At 31.6% G+C, this 15208-nt stretch overlaps 1 pseudogene; it reads right to left on the bottom strand.

Annotated features, from left to right (window-relative positions):
* Window positions 1–395: 395 nt before the first annotated feature.
* Window positions 396–3964, bottom strand: LOC132696272 (uncharacterized; annotated as a pseudogene).
* Between the last annotated feature and the right edge of the window lie 11244 nt (window positions 3965–15208).

The raw sequence follows: 15208 nt of genomic DNA, 5'->3' as shown, positions 1-15208 counted from the left end.
ACGTGCCGCGTTTTAATGCCGCGATAAACGCCAAGGTTTTAGGAGCACATCTCTCAAACACAATCCTTCAATCCTTATTTTTTCGTGTCCCATAAGCAATGGTACATGGCAAAGTTGGAGATTCTTTAGGGAAAAATATTACGCTTCAACGAAACTTACCTTAGTCCAGAAGTTGCTATTAACCGAGATACAGGGTGTCAAAGTTGCAATTTTATTTTTGATTTTTTAAAATAAAGTTTAGCAAAGCGGAGCTTTTTGACGTGAGAAATCGATTTTCGTTAATAACTTTTCGCCAGATTGTAGAGGGTTCTACGTGTGGTACTTTCGCAACATTTGATACTTCCTAACTTTTTTGTACCTCAGTGTATGTAGATTTTTAATAAAGATATCTCTTCTTACACCTTTTTTAAATTAGTTGGTAGCTCGATGGGTCCTAATATGCAATTATCGATTAATCCGCATCAAACGTTTACTTTAAATTCCTGTTGGAAATGGCGTTCAGTTGTCAAATGGGGATTTTCTAGGTCCCACGCAAGCTTATTTCTAAAGTTATAGACACTTTGCTTCATCTGTAACCATTATTTTATTAAAAAACATTGGGTCGACGTTTTGGTTAGGTAGGAAAAGATTTTGCACAGTAGTCAAGTGATACGTATAAAGCCTTTCTTGCTGAAAAACGCTAAAAAGTGTAGATTTGCTCACTCCGGTGTAATAATTTTTTAGTCGCATAAAAGAATCCCTTTTAGAGCGGAACGAACCAGTTTCACCGATTCTGTTATAAATATTCCTAAAAATGTTAATGTCTTTGCGCTTTCGGTTTGGAAACATCTCCCAATGAGCTCGACGCCCATTATAATGCTCTTGTCCGTATAAACATGTTATGTCGCGCATCTCCACGTTGGAAAACAAATTATGACTTGGCAGTATCGGAAAACTATCCAAAACTTTTTTCAAAACGTCAAAAATACTGACAAACAGCGAAGAAATAAAAAAAGAAATTCACCGAAAGCGCCTTTATCGTATTTGCTTCAGTTAGTTTAGTTTAGTTTAGTTACATTGGACAATTTTCGTAAAATCGTAATATTTCTACTTAAAGAATCTCCTGTTTTGCCCTGTAATATTACTCATGGGACACCCTGTAAAAGTACCAGAACGCTGAAATATTTTGAAAATTTGCAAAGTTGGGGCGATAAAAATCCATATCCGTAGATTTTTGAACATGCAGAAAACAAACATGCTAACACCATTGTTGTAAGATTTACCACTTTTACGGTAGTCGTCATAATTTTATTATTTTAAATGGAATGCCCTATTCATTTTTTTTTAAATTAATTGAGCTATTCTCATAATTTGAAAATTTTGATTCTTTTAACTACTGAACTACGGCAACGCCGCGTTTTCAGTAAAAAGTAACATTGAACTTTATCGTTCCAGCTTTGCCAGTTTTGGCGTTATTTGAGCGTAATTTTTTGTGAAAAGGCGACGTTGCCGTAGCTCAGTAATCAATAGAAAAAAATCTGAATTACAACACCTTAGTCATTTGATTGCAATAAAAATAATTAGGGTATCCCATTTAAAATAACAAAATGATGAGGTTTAAAGTAAAAGTGATAAATCTGACAACATTGTTGTTTTGAATTCCGCATGTTCAAAAACCCTGAGATATTGAATTTAATCGTTAAAGCTTTGGCAATTTTCGAGATATTTAGGCGTTCTGGTATTTTCATTCAAAAAGCAGTGTGGTATATATATATATATATATATATATATATATATATATATATATATATATATATATATATATATATATATATATATATATATATATATATATATATATATATTAGCATTTAGAAAAAGGATGAAATTTATATAGTAGCAACAAAACGTTTTCCCAACGAAAAACAAAAATAGCATATCAGAAACGGCACCTAATATTTTCATTGATATTGTTTTAACATATTTTTCCTGGTCATTAAGTTATTAACACAAACGTTATTTAAACATCTTTAATTTCTAAAAATACAAGATATTATAAAAAGTATTCAAATGGACAATAATTAATAGGAAACACTGATAGATAGAGAGTTTTAAAAAATATCTCATTTATATATATTTTTGAATTTTATTTACTATTTGTGTTTTCTCCATTATGTAGATTATTGTAGAAAATCGCTGTACAAATATGAGATTATTCTTTTGTATTAAAAAAATCAATAACAATGAAAATAAACTAGGGTGCCATAAAACTGTCAAACATTGATTCCCAAACATGACGTGATCGCCATAAATGACGTCAAAATTCACGCCGTGGTTAATGCTTCCGGAAACAATTGCTGCCGAACTGGTATTTTAGGTATATTAAAGAAAAACTGTTAACACGATATAATCTGACTTTACCTCAGCAATAAGGTCGGAATAAAGATATTTGTTTGCAAGCAAAATGAGAAGTTACTTATAAATTACGATGGTTTTGCTCGCTGTCTAACAAAAGGGGTCTTTGCTACTTTCTTCGTTGACGCGGTTCAGTTTAAATTAAAATTTAAATCTGAACAGAATCTAATGGCAAACTTACAGAACTCACAATTTTTTTATATTATTTTTATATCTGGGACTTAAATATATACAAACAAGAAACGAACATTAATCTCAACTTACCAATGTGTTGGAACAATTCACTTCTGCATTTCTGGGTCGGTTCTGGGCAATTCGTTTACCCAAACAAACAATTGCTCTTTCGCTTTTATTTGTTTCTGCCAATACCATTATTACTACATTTTAATTTTTGAAGGGGTACTTTAGTAACGAAATATTGCTTTGATCCAGAAAATATTTGTATTTTTCTGTTTCTGTAGAAAGATAAAGAAAAAAAGGACATTTCGTCTCTCTTTTGACGAAGAGAGTGTTTAAAGCATAGTGCATAACATAATCTGCTGATACTAAGTTGAAAAGGTAGAAAGCTGTCCATGTGGGGGGTACATTTCGGTCAAAAATCTCTGGGTATATATAGTTTAGCTACCAAGACATTGGAATAGGAAATCGATTGAGATTAAATTAGTTAAACTCAAATCTTTATTTGTGTCTAAAATGTCGATAGGTCTGAGTAATATAGTTTAAACTAGTCTATTTTCAGCGTAATAAGGAACTTGACCATTTCTTTTTTTAATTAAAATGTGTGTATATTTATAAAAACACATTATACCAAATATGACAGTAACTTTTTATTAACACTTAGTGAAGCTCGTAGTTGTGGTCATAGTGATGTGAGTGAAGAACTTTTTGCTGAAAAGAAAAATATATATAAGTATATATTCACTTTTTACAGTAAAGAAGTTGCAAAATAGGCCTAGATCGTACTTGGGATTGACTGATGTAATTCGGTAAAATGAATTCTATGCTTCTATTTTTGACTTAAAAAAAATTAGAACCGGAAGTACATTTGTTTGCTTAGGAGACGTAATATTTAAATAATTTCAGCTGATAAAAGCTAGTAACGTGAAGTTCAATTTAATTTAACCACGCAGTTAAAAGTTGGGCAATTTTAAAATTAAATTAAACTTTAAATAATTTTTTGTATAAACTCTAACACTAAATTTCAATTAGCGAACTTTTTATATTAACTGAACTTTTAAATTAAATCTCTGTACCTACAAACTCACCTTAAGAATGGCGGTATGTTACTATTTTTACTTACTTGCTAGCTTTTACACCACAAACTTCAGTTTAAGAAAAATCCTTCGAATTTTTAATGTCGTAAATATATCAACTGTAGATAAATGGACTAATTGCCCTTTTATAAGACCCTCATCAACCATTTTCAGTCTTTATAAAACTTCCAAATACTAAATGAAGCAAAATTAAACAAAAATTTCTCCGAAAACATCGAAATACCACGTTCTATCAATGAGATTATTTTACCTGTTATTTCAATGTTTGTATACGTGGGGCCAGATGGGAACTTCATTTTGATAATACCTTACGATTTTAATTGTTTTTAAATAATTTTATTTTTTGTGCAAGTACCCTACTAGCCATAAAATATCTGTAAGTTACTCTCTTAAAATTCCGAGCCACTCCCATCTCCAAATTTGTTATTTGGAATCTAAAGGTTGGAAAGACGTAAGTGGCCGCACTCATTGAACACACAAGAGGAGGATTTTTTTGTTATTTAGTTTTTCACGGAGGCACTAAAAAACGTTATTTTCTTTCTGTTATGGCGAATTTATGGTGATTTCTAAATCGAATTATATTTAATTCACTCACAGTCTACCTAAAAGGGAACCGCGATGTCTTTTCGAAGGGCGCGGTAACTACCGTTATGTCCCGAGATGCGTGGACGCCTTTACCAGCGCCTAATACATTTTTAGGGATGGATTGTTTGATATCGGTGTTATTAAAGGCTCGTCTTTGTTTTTGCCGTGATGAAACCCGATGTCGAGACGGTTTTTTCTCAATTTGGCTCTAATTTCGCTCAGGGCCGGACCAGGACGATACCGCCCTGTTTTAATGTCAACTCGGTAGGGGTCCAAAGTTGCAGCCGTTCGCTTTCGGTTTTCTTGTTACAACGTAATGCGTTTCGTTTGATCTGGAACACACGCGTCCCGTAACTAAAAATATTTTCAGTTTCGCGAAAGATTAACGGCGGTAATATTTTCCACGTGTATTTATGTTCCGATCTGTTATACTGCCGAAAGTTCCAGTGAAAGAATGCATGTTAGGTTTTGGCGTTTTTGCGCATGAACGCAGTTTTCGTGGTCCATTCAGGAATTTCTTATTCTTTTTCTTAATAATGATGAAAAAAAAATTCAAAAAGTGTTTGATCCTAAGTTCACAGGGTTATTCACGGTGCGGGTCCTATTAGACGTTTATGGAGAATGACTTACGATAAAAACCTGAAATGTGGGTTATGGTCTGTTCATAGATATAAGAAAGTGACCAATTGCTTTTGAATGGGATTATCCAAGGGTAGTCATTAACATACAATGCAACAAAATTATTACCTAAAGTTTCGGAATTTAAATTCAGGTAAAATTGTGGTCCGTAATAGAAAATAATATTCTTTGGTGTGGTATACTACTTAGTTTAAGTTTATTAGTAATCATTCTTATTTCGTGTGTAATACGGCGTGTGTTGAATCGTGTGCGAATTATGCAAAATATGTGCGAGTCTAGTGTATCTCAGAAGGTGCTCCCGCCCAAATGTAGAAAACAGTATTCTATTGAGACTAAGGAAGTTATAAACAATGTTTATTTGACTCTCATTGAACATGGTGCCAGCAAGCAAGCATCTTTGGAAGAAACGGCCACATTGACGAAAATTCCAACATCAACTGTATGGAAAATTGTGAATAATCCCATTTCAGCGAGGGATAAAAGAAGCGATGCTGACATTTTCTCGAGTATTATGCTTGAAATGACCTCCATTTGCTTTAAGACATCCTTGTATTGACTTCATAACATTGGAAACTGTTGCCCTTTGAATTTTGTTTGCCCTTCTGACACGGCGTTGCAAATCTATCGTTCCAACTGAAGTTTTATACACACTTTCTTTAATAGCGCCGGTGTAATATCTGACTAACGCGGCGTCAATTCCACGGACCTAGACGCCTTATCCATCAGTTTTCAAGCATAAGTTAAAGTAAGTTTTTGACTATTTGTGCAATGAGCCGCAGCTCCATCAAGTTGGTACCAACATGTACGATGTAACGCTAATGGCAAATTGTCTCAAAATTCTGTAACTACTTGTAGATACAAAAATCTATTTTATTATCCATCATCAAACAAAACACTAAATGTATCTTCAAATCGCATATCTCGTCCAATTTTGGATTTTCTGATGACCAAATGATTATATCTTCTGTTAAAAATACTCTCCCTTGAAAATTTTTACTTGTGCGTCCAAATAATTCTATTTCAAAAATCTCGATCTTTTGGTATTCTAATTATTTTGTAATTATGCATATTATGTTTCTTCACTATCCGTTGAATGGAAGCGCAAGATATGACTAAATCATATTTTGCACTCGGAATAGACGCATGTAGAAATGCGTCAAAATATGCATTGGTTTCATTTTGTAACAGGTTTTGAAAGTTCCCTTCTTCGTTTCTTTCGTTTCTTATACATTAGTGGCAAATGCGGATATTGTTCATTAAATCTTCTGCAACTTCTTGAAACAATTGTATAGCTGTACGGGTTGCCCTAAAAAAATATTTTTGTATTTAATCTTTGTTTATTGTTTTTCTTTATTGTAATATATTGTATTGTAATTTTACTGAAATTTTTAATATAACATTGGTGTTTTAACAGTAAATTTTGCTAATAGTACTAATTATTATAGGTTAGAAAATAGATATTGAAATGCGATGCTTAGAACATAAAGTTTTCAATACTTTCGAATAGCGAAATGTGCATTCAATTATATCTTAAATAATATTTCATCGGACAAAAATTCCACCTTGCGATGATCTATCACACCACTGGAGGAATTATGCTATGTTATGTTTGTATATACGAAAATAATTTATTTTAAGAAAGAAAATTATTATTAAAAACTTAGTTAATTGAACTGAGAAGACTTTTACTTGATGAAAATCCATTTATCAAAATAAATAAGAACTAAAAGTTCAGATGTTCACGAAATTATATATTTTGACATGACAATTGTTTCGACAACACCGTGTCTTTATCAAATGTAATATTTACAAACTACCTGCTACTATATATACCGAAAAGTGACCATAACACCATAATTAATGTTATTGTGAGAATTTAAGTTCAATAAAGGGGAGGTATTTCAATCTAATTGATCGTTAAGCAATACATTTGAATGTCTCATTTTGTTAATCTCCATGGCTCCCAATAAATTTAATTTTCTACTTTTTGTGGCTGTATGTAAAATATCAAAATTGTCGTCAAAAATGTGTTTTTATGTGTTTAAGTGTGTAGAATAATTAGAATCTAGACTATTGTTTTTAAACGCTCTTATATGTTCGTTAATGCGTTTCTTGAAGGATCTACCTGTTTGTTCAATATAAACTTTAGGACAAGATCCACATTTCAACCTGTAGACACCTGATTTTTGTGATTTTGGACATTTATTGTTTCTTAAATATTTTCCTATTGTGTTGTTAGTTCTGAAAGCTATTTTTAAACCACATTTTGACAAATATTTTAAACATTTTGACTAGGTTCTCCGATGTATGTAATTCTTTTAAATTGTTCGTGTTCTGTATTATGTTTCGGATAAATAATGTTTACTGTTGTCTGTATTTGTTTTTTATTTATAATTTTATCTCTAATGCCGTTGTTCAGTGCAATTTGTTGTTTGTTGAGTTCTTTGTTGTAATTTTCTTTGGGGAGTGGCGTATTAAGAAGTCTATGTATAAAAGATTTAAATGCAACCATTATGTGTGTATAAGCGTGATTTGAGCTGTTATGTATGACTGTGTCCATTTGTGAAGGTTTATGATATATTGAAAAATCTAATTTGTTTTGCACTTTCGTAATAGTTAAGTCTAAAAAATTAATAGAGTTATTCTGTTCAATCTCGATAGTGAATTTTATACGATTATGTATTGAGTTAATGTAATTTAAAAAAGAACAACAACAAAGCAAGCAAAGACATCGTCCACATATCTATACTACCATAAAAGACTTTTACTTAAAGGATGTTCTAGTATGATATTTTCCAAATTATCCATAAAAATCTCGGCTAACAAAGGACTAAGTGGGTTTCCCATAATCAAACCTTCTCACACACTCAAACACAGAAAAACACATTTTTGACGACAATTTTGATATATTACATACAGCCACAAAAAGTAGAAAATTAAATTTATTGGAAGCCATGGAGATTAACAAAATGACACATTCAAATGTATTGCTTAACAATCAATTAGATTTAAATACCTCTCCTTTAATGAACTTAAATTCTCGCAACAACATTAATTAAGGTTTTATGGTCATTTTTCGGTTTATATAGTAACAGGTAGTTTGTAAATATTACATTTGATAAAGACACGGTGTTGTCGAGACAATTGTCATGTCAAAATATATAATTTCGTGAAAATCTGAACTTTTAGTTCTTATTTATTTTGAAAACTTAGTTAGATAGTATCGACGGATATACGGGACTGATTATTGGCAACTACAAAAACATTTTATTTCTAATAGAACATACAACGCTGTAAATAAAAAAATAACATGTTTGTCACAACGGAACACTTCAAATCGGATAAGGATGTAATCAAACGGAATTCCACCGAATTCCACTAAAATTCTTCGGAATTTCTTTGAAAATATATTTTTTATAGAATTTATATAACTTGTATAGAATATAGAATACTTTTTTTTATAGGAAATATAATAGAATTCTATTTTAAGTATTTATTGTTTATTTATTTCGTATGCATTTCACATACAGAGAATATTTCTACATAAAAACTTATGAAAAATGCACAATTAAATTAGAGGTTTGACCCCTAAAAAAGTAAAAAATGAAAGCCTAAGTTCATCTTACAGCTATGTTTTGTTATATTATGCTTGCTCGAATATGATTCTTAAACCTACTCTCAGTAATGAAAAAGTTTAATGCTCGTTCTTGTTGACCAACCGGGAGCTGCCCTTGAGATGAATGAATTGCGCCCCTAGTTGGTTCTGTGGTACGGTACAAAAAATATGCTATTTAGACGAGTTATTCCTATGGCTGCCAAAAACACAATTTTTGTCAGAAATAAGGGGCAAAAACAACTGCATGAGGTGGGCTTCGTCACGACGGGCTGTAGCGTTTTCAGACCTAATAAGTTTTCAATGACCACCAGGCTTTGAAATTATGTTGGACCTGTGATTGTCAAAGGTAAAACCGTTCTCGAAGACGCCTTTGATACTGCTTTAGATTTCCATCGATCCAAGTGTGTTCGTAAATTATAGGATCGCGAAGGCAGGTATATCAATGATAAATGCAAAAAAGAATTACGGCCCTGTTAGAGCCACGAGACACCCTCGAAGTAACTGGAAAAGCCTTCGACAAGTAATTTTTAGTCTAACAACCTGACTGCATCCCCCCAGATACGACGGGATCCATTGCAGAAGTTTGCACACTTTACTAAGCGACACTGCCATGATGCACCCTATCAAAGGCTTTGCAAAAATCTGATCCTGATATCCTGTCTTCAAAGCACAAGTGATTGAGTATGTAATTAAATTCAAAATTGTTTATCTTCCCGATTGAAAGTCATATTGATGGTCTATAATTGCATTTTTCAAAAAGGGAGTTAAAAATTGAATTTTGGTGTGGCACTTAATATGGATACATTTGTATAATTTATTACATCGGGACCTTTTCCTGTTTTATAAATGGGAACAATGTAACATAACATATACTAAACTAATAAGGAACAATGGAATACTATCATTAAACGCAATACATAAATAAACAATTCAAGATGAGTTAGCATAATTACGAAATAAAGCATAAATAGTGAAATTCAATTCAGTATACTAAAAAGCAACCCATACCGGTATTTTCACAATTTTATTTGCGTATATACGGCGTGGAACATATTTTTATTATTAGTCATCATTCATAATGTCTATGGCGTATTATCCACGTGGAAGTATTTTTTAATTAGTTTTAAAATAACTGTCTAAGATTTTTAATTCATAGCCTACTTGCTCTTAATGATTTTTTTTTGGGCCAACAATTTGATTGAAATAAAAAGTGCAAATGTCTTAAAGTATAATTTTTCGAAATGAATGTGGTGTTCTGTAGTTGTTCTTTTTTTATAATTTTCAAAAAAATATACAGAATAGAATTTAATCGTTTTCCCCATCTGCAGAAAAACCCAGACTCTAAACCTTCATGTCGGTGTTTCAAAAACTGCTTGACTCATACAGAAATAACAATTTCAAGAACTAAACTTTAACCCTCCGCATTTCGCTAATGAGCGACATTTTCCTAAGGCATCTTTGGCTCTTTGGCGTTTTTTAAGTTGTGTGTGTAGTTGTGTAGAATAACACATAAATAAATGTACTATATATTTATTTACATCAACAAAACAAACCATTTTTAATTGATTAGTTTTTAGTTATAAGAAACAATATTTATAAATCTAAATAAATTCGTTTTAATTAATATCCGAATTCCAGAATAAAATTGTTAATAAACAAAATTGACTGGGCCGCTGGCAAACTTAGGGTATTATTTCTATATATTAATAATTTTTACAGATACCTTCTTGGTGTAATAGTACGATATCATCTGTGTGCCACGTGGTAGGTCGGGGTATTTTTTTTTATTTCTTTGGCTTTTTCAAAAATCAATTTGCTTTGATCTCAATTATCGTTGCAATTTGTGTATCATGAAAAGAGGTGAAAGCCGGAAATACCATAAAAAGAATCTTAAAATGCTTAGCAATCACGGTTGGGATTGTTTTTTCGATTATTTTTAGGTGGTTTTAATGTTTGAATTTGCCCTGAATTTTTTTGGAATGCTGAGAAATTGTAACAAATTTCAGGAGATGTTCATAAAATAAAAGATATTTAGTCGTATTGACAGGGCCTGCTGGTGCACATGCGCTGCAGAGTTCCCAAAAAATTAAGAACTTTCAGGTAATTAAATATCCTAACTAAAATATTTTCCTTTATCCACAACAAAATGCATAATATTTCGCATTCGTCATAATGATAAAAAATGGAATGCAATGTAAATGCAATGAATGTTTGAGTAAAATCGTCCAGTAGAATAAACAGCCTATAATCGCGCTGGCGATGTTGTCGAGTTGTTCTTTAGCTGGACTACATGAACGGCAGCGCACAGATTTCACTAAGTAACTCAGAAATAATAACCTTCCTAAAACTTAAAAATGTCCTTACAAACAAAAATTGGAGCTTTAACCTCAATAGGAAATAAGAAGGAAGAAGCCATCCTGACTTAGTAACATTCGTCAGATCTCGAATAATTGCTGCTATAAATAGAGATATTTTATTTGGTTTACGACGCTGCATATTGAAAGTAAAAATAACAATAGAATGCACGTCATTCTGTTTTTGTGCGTTGGTGACACTTTATATTCACTGTGAACCCTGAAGGTAGTATTTAATATAATTAATGTGAAGAGATATTCTAAATATTCCTACAAAAAAAGTTAGAATTAAAAGCACGCATTGCCAGATATTTACCATTGAAAAACCTGCCCTAAGTAGAAGAAAAAGTTATACAGGCAAATCTACTTTAAACATTTACTCAAAAAATGAATGGAGTTGTGTCTAACAAAAAAAAAGTTCTATAGCGTTTTTCCTGCTTACTGTTTGGTAGCGATAGAGCTCGGCAGGAAATAGGGGTCACCGATCTAGAGCATAAGTTTGAAAATAAAAAGACATAAAAATTTCATAAATGTACGGAATTTGCGTTATTAGGGTCTACCAACATTAGAGCTCAAGAAATTATTGATTGCATTAAATTTTGCGGAGCTCTTGAATTGGCTCTCCGGGGATATGATGATATTAATTCTTTGGCCTAATTAGATGCAACTCTATGTGAGCACCTACAAAATTCTTCGATATTTGAGGGCACTTCCAAAAACATTCAGAATGATCTGTTATAGTGTATGCTTGTAGCTTGTCATGAACAAACAATTGAGACAATTAATAATTTTCCGCTTTTGCCTTAAAAACTTTCCCACGAGACGCCACTGCGTATTGATTAAACATACCCTGACAAATGACATTAAACCAATGAGAAGAAAGAATCAAAACGGATTTTCCTGTCGCTTAAAGATTTTCAATGATATAGAAAATGTGAATTAATTTAAGGAATTTTAAAGAAAAGTATAACAGTGTTTAATGAGGCTAACGTAATTGGCCGTCGGAATTGGCAAACCTCAAAATACCGTCTCTGAAACCTACTGAAAATATGCGATCGCTCTTAAACAGTGGGCTAAAATACCCCAAATATCTGTAAGTAATACTTTTTGCATGCTTGATCTATGCATAATAGCATATTCTAGAGTAGTGAGTAAAAAGAATAATATAAGGCAACTAGGGGCATATACTCCATCATCTGCGCATGCGATTTCTTCGATACGAGGATCGGCCAGACACAAATAATTTTTGATTTTTATAACTATATTTTGGTCATGTATAGTCTGTCTCAATCTTCATCACGTTGGCTCTCGAAGGACCCTTCTCAATAAAACTTTAACGATATTATTACCTATTGGGTAAAGCTTTTAATAAAAAATATATTCTTACTTGAGTGACAAAGCAGGGGTGGGTCAGGTATTTTTTTTATTGTGATATATTTCTTGAGTGTTGACCCCTTGTGGCAGTGTTGAATAATCGTTTTTACTGTGCCTTTCGAAAAAGTTATTTAACGAGAATATAACAATGTCGCGTCAAAACTGTCAGACGAAAGCACCTCCAAATAAAGGAAAACGCTTCACCATAATACACGCGGGGTCAGAAGACGGATTTGTCCCAAACTGCTTGCTGTTGACCGCAAAGAATATTAAGGTTTCTAGATTGGTTTATTATGAGGATACAAGTGACGAAATCTTTTAAAAATTGGTTTTAAAACAATCTTTGAAAAAATATTCCCAATAACAGTGTCATTGTCATGGATAACACAAGCTACCGCAGCCGTCTGCTACGCAAAGCACCGGCCTCATCAAGTTCAAAAACTGAAATCTCCAGGAATATTTGTTAGAAAATTATATTTATTTTGTTAATCTGTTACAAAAAAGCGCAACTTTTCGAAGTCCTGAATTCATGTGCCTTCCTCCATATCATTGCATGTTTAACCCCATTGAGCATTTGTGGAACCAAGTAAAATTAAAGGTCGGAATAGAAAATGTTATTCCTCCTTTATGTCACAGTTTTATAAATTTAATAAAAAATGTAATTAATAACATCCCAATTGAGAGCTAGAAAAATTCTTACATTTCTGTACAAAACTATATAAATCCTATACTATATATATATATATATATATATATATATATATATATATATATATATATATATATATATATATATAAGGAACTTTAAATGCAGATCGCTATTTAAGATTTCTTCAAACTACACTTCCGGAACTATTAGAAGAAGTGCCTCTTGACACTAGAATGAATATGTGGCTACAGCAGGATGGAGCGCCTGCACATAATGCCCAAATAGTAACGAGGTATTTGAACCGAGAATATCCCAATAGATGGTTTGGTACTAATGGACCGGTAAGGTGAGTGGCGAGGTCCCCGGACATTACACCACCAGATTATTTTCTTTGGGGTTACCTAAAAAACGTTATCTATGAAGAACCTATCGAAGATATGGCTGATCTCATTAACAAAATTAGTGCAGCGTGTGCCGCTATCACAAGAAGGACTCTCCTACAAGTGACCCAAGCTCATCTGTTAAAGTTTTTGATAGTTGTGGTCGAGCAGATGGACATAATTTTGAACAAAATTTTTGAAATGTCTTATTATGTAGTTAATTGCAATAATAATTTTGGTTATTAACTTGTAGGTATTTTACTGTTTTTTCATTTATTTATCACGTTATCAGAACTAAATCGATAAAAAATAATAAATAAAATCATACTAAAATAGTTGAAATCTATTATTTGTAATTGCACTAACTAACATTCATGGCATACTTGTAAAAATAAGCGTTAATCACATTTTTTATTAATCAAGAAATGTTTACTTTAAATCGGTATAACTTACTAACGGGTAGAGTAAATAAGTTTGAGCAAATAAAAAAAAAGTTTTTAAATAATATGTGCTTTTGTATGCGCGTATTTCCAAAGTCTCTGCAATCGAATAATTTTTCGACGCGTCGCGACGCCCAGCTCTTTGCAGGCGTCGAATTTTTTAAACTTTAGGAAATATCTACTTGACCCCACACTTTGACTACTTTTTACATAAATTAAATATTTCTTTTCGTTTTGGAGTTATTGGCGTGCGGAGTTTTAAGTGAAAAACCCTGTATATATATATATATATATATATATATATATATATATATATATATATATATATATATATATATATATATATATATATATATATATATATATATCGAAGATCATATCAATCTTTTGCTCTGTAGTAAACATGATACGCAAGCAATGGAATAAATTAAAATCATAAACGCTAAATAAATAAATCAATAACGTGTCAAAAAATATTTGAATTATGACAGTCATAAACAACAAAACACGAGTCCATGGAGGCAGCATTCTAGCACTTGTTTTGTTTAAATGCCGCCATAGCCATCTTACACTGAACTTGTATGGCAACAGCATATTATTTTGTGATAGACAAATGTTTAAAAGGAAATATTTGAAAAAGTAAACATATTCGGCATATACAACCTAATATAAAATTGCCTTTATTTTTAATACTAAATATGAAAAAATTATAGAAACGGGTAGTTTCCATTAAAAAAAAAATTTTTGACCGTTTTCTTAATTTAATTTTTAATCTTATTTTTCGCTTGCCCTGTGTTAATATGTATTCAAATTTCTTATGAAATTCGTTATTCGAGTCCTTTGTCTACAGCAAAACTTACTCAAGTGAAACAATGAATGCTTCCGAATGAAGAATTTGGCAGATATTTTACGTCTTACAAAAGTCATTTTTCGCATAAAAAATTAAAAATCTCAAAATGTCTAGAATTTTGTATAAAATTAAAAAATGAAGTAATATATATTATAAATGTTGTATTCCACCCGGTTCATGTAAATAATGTATTTATAACAGGAGATATCGTAATGGTCTGATCCAACGTTTCTTTCGAGGACAATCTGGCTAACAAAAGATTTATTTCACTTGCAAACGCCCTGTGTTCGGTTTTCGATTTTGAAATTAGACTACACTTTCTCCTAATTTGCATTAAAAACATAAAAGTTCGTAGTTACTTCTAACTTTTTTCCCAGAATTTCAAATATACTGAACATTGTTAACCTTTTGTTCTTCAGAAGGCCATTGGTTGAATTCTTAAAAGTAAGTAAACAATAGGTACAAAAATTATTATTTTCTATTCACCATCAAAACTCCTAAAACTGCAAATATACTAAATTGTTTTTAAACTTGTGTTTGTGCTCCAAACTGCATTCCTAGTCTTTATTAAATTTAAGATAGAGACTTGCATTTTGCACACATATTTTGTTAAGTTAAAAACCTTGTCGAGTTCAAAAAAATAATACGGGCAG

This window comes from Cylas formicarius, unplaced genomic scaffold (genome assembly GCF_029955315.1).
Source record: "Cylas formicarius isolate icCylForm1 unplaced genomic scaffold, icCylForm1.1 PGA_scaffold_1__22_contigs__length_36826433, whole genome shotgun sequence".
In the NCBI taxonomy this organism is placed as follows: Eukaryota; Metazoa; Arthropoda; class Insecta; order Coleoptera; family Brentidae; genus Cylas; species Cylas formicarius.
Note: the sequence above shows the minus strand (reverse complement) of the source record. Positions and strands in the feature narration are given on the sequence as shown.